General features: G+C 58.5%; 1 protein-coding gene across 2 annotated transcripts in view; it reads left to right on the top strand.

The window, feature by feature from the left end:
* Positions 1–2,367, top strand: part of RAF1 (Raf-1 proto-oncogene, serine/threonine kinase) — an 88,675-nt gene that overhangs the window by 12,616 nt on the left and 73,692 nt on the right. The window contains exon 1 of one of the 2 annotated variants that reach the window (XM_008572879.1): positions 554–843. The exons of the other annotated variant lie outside the window; for it this stretch is intronic. The gene's annotated coding sequence lies outside the window, so the exon portion shown is untranslated. Of the gene's footprint in view, positions 1–553; positions 844–2,367 lie in introns of those variants that run through there. 2 annotated transcript variants of the gene reach the window in all.

Here is a 2,367-nt window from a genome sequence, read left to right as displayed (position 1 = left end):
GGGGGGGGGGGGGGGGGGGGAGCGGCGGGATGAACCCTCAATTTACAGATAAGGAAACGGCGGCTTAACAAGGTTCGGGAACTTTTCCACACGGCCGGTGAGTGGCGGAGCCATGAGGCGGCTTGGAAGTCTCGACTCCGGAGAGCACCTGCCAAAGCTGGACACTGCTCCGCGCTGTGTGTCCTCGGGCACGTCTGGTTATCTCTGGGTTTTGTGATGTTGGCCGGCGGGCCTTTCTGTCCCCCTCTGAGCCTCACGCCTCTCCGAGGCGGCCTGACTCGGTCCTTCCCGGTTACCGACTGCCTCTCGTGAGGGGCAGTCAACATCGCCTCACCGCCCGTTCAGCTCCGAAATGGCGGCCGCCGACCCCGCGAGGCCACGCCCCAGGAGGCGGGGCCTGAATTTAGGCCAGAGCGATGGATGCCCGAGCCGAGTTTGAAGTCGACTGCCAGGCGGGCTCTCGCAGAAGTGGTGGCGCCGCAGGTCGGGAGGAGGAGCGTCGAGTGGAGGGCTCGTTTGCCGGGGCCGCCCGAGTCTCTTCATCGAGGGCGGTGGGCCGCCATCTTAGATGGCGGGAGTAAGAGGAGAACGAACCTGAGGCGGGAAGGCTTGTCCACCGCTCTCCCCGTGCCCGAAAAGGGCCAGCTAGCCGGGCTTTGGGGCGTGTGCCCTGAGGCGCGGAGCGCGACTGCGATGATGAGGGGGCTGCCCGGGGCCCCGTCCCCTGGGCTGGGGACGCGCCGAATGTGACCGCCTCCCTTTCCCTCACCCGCCGCGGGGAGGAGGGGCGGACGAGACGCCGCTGCCGGACGACAGGACACGGGGGCGGCCCGGCTCCCTTAGGTAGGCGGCTGGGCCGGGTCGTGGATGCCGGCGGAGCCGGACGGCGGGGCCGAGTGGCTGGCTACCGGGCCTGGGCGGCGCTGAAGGAGCGAGCGGCCCCGCGGTTGCTGGGCGGAGGGCCCGGGCCAGGCCGCTGTCACCCCGGGTTGCGCTGGCGGGCGGGGGCCCCTGGGCCCGGTGTCATGGCCGGCGAACCTGCTAGCTCCCACATCCCCAAATTTCCTTGTGTTTCGTGGAGACGTGCCAGTGCCACCCCTGTGCTGAGTGCGCATTCCTCATTTTTTGGCCATGGGAAAACCCGCCCAGAGCTGCCCCATATCTGTTGTCACTCTTTGGCCGCGGAGTGGGGACCCGGACTTGCACCTTCACATCGGGTCCTTCACTCAAGCGACACCCTTTTAGGGAAGAGGAGAGGAGTCGGGGAAGAGGAGGAAACGGGTCAGTGCCCCACCACAAAGGCATAGGGGCCTCGCCTTCGTTTTCAGACTCTGTGGGTTACTAATGAAAGGTTTGGGATGCTTATGCTGAGGATTGGCCTCGGGATGCTTGGGAATGAAGAGCCGGGGCTGTCTTTTGTGTGAAGTGAGAGCCGTCAGGACGCTTCAGTTTTGCAGTTGCCGAGGCTCTGCAGAGCTAGTCGATACCCAGAGAGAGGAGTCTGGACATCACGAGAGACAAGGCGGCTGTGCTCATTCATTGTTCGCTTTCCAGGGCTCTGGGTGTGCCTCTGGTATTCATTCTCCGGTGGGGAGAATGATAGGATCTCGTTGGTCTCCTTGAGATGTGACCGGGTTCTAGTGGGTCCCTTAATCCAAGTAGGGAATGAATTCTTCGCACGTTCATTGAACGTTTCTGCCTGCTTGGTCCTCTGGGGGCTGAGTGGAGAGTGCCCTTCCTGCGCTCCTAAGGAGTGAAAACAATACGGAGTGGTAAGGATTGGTTTACCAGGTGTTGGAAGTTTGCATAGGGGAGTTGAGGGCGCCTGTACAGTGGAAGAGACTTTTGCGCTTTTTTTGGAGTTTTGCAGGACTGGTAAGTACTCACCAGGTGAGGGACTAGAGGGACCTCTGGTACAAAGGCATAGAGACATGCAGGAATTATGATGAGTTTGGGGAGCAGCAAATAGTCTGGGGTGCAGGGAGCAAATGGCGAGAGATGAGGGTCTAAAAAGTTGCTAGATTGTCAAGGGTCTTTCTAGTAGATAATGGTGAACTAGTTGGTTTAATTTGGATTATTCTAAATGAGTGTTGCTAATTCTTTATTCTTGCTGATAACCAGTTTTTCCCCCTTGATGATGTTGAAGCTGATAGTTATTGAAAAGATTTACTTTGTTAAACCCGGTAAAGAACATTTTTGATAAGTGTTTTACATCAAATGTCTTGCACTTACACAGTGATGAATGAAGTGAATTCATATTTCTAGGGATTCCTGCAAAAGATTTTTCTCACAAAAATGTTGGCTTTAGGGCCTGGCCCGTGGCTCACTCGGGAGAGTGCGGTGCTGATAACACCAAGGCCCCGGGTT

This window comes from Galeopterus variegatus, unplaced genomic scaffold, assembly GCF_000696425.1.
Source record: "Galeopterus variegatus unplaced genomic scaffold, G_variegatus-3.0.2 Scaffold845, whole genome shotgun sequence".
In the NCBI taxonomy this organism is placed as follows: domain Eukaryota; kingdom Metazoa; phylum Chordata; class Mammalia; order Dermoptera; family Cynocephalidae; genus Galeopterus; species Galeopterus variegatus.
Note: the sequence above shows the minus strand (reverse complement) of the source record. Positions and strands in the feature narration are given on the sequence as shown.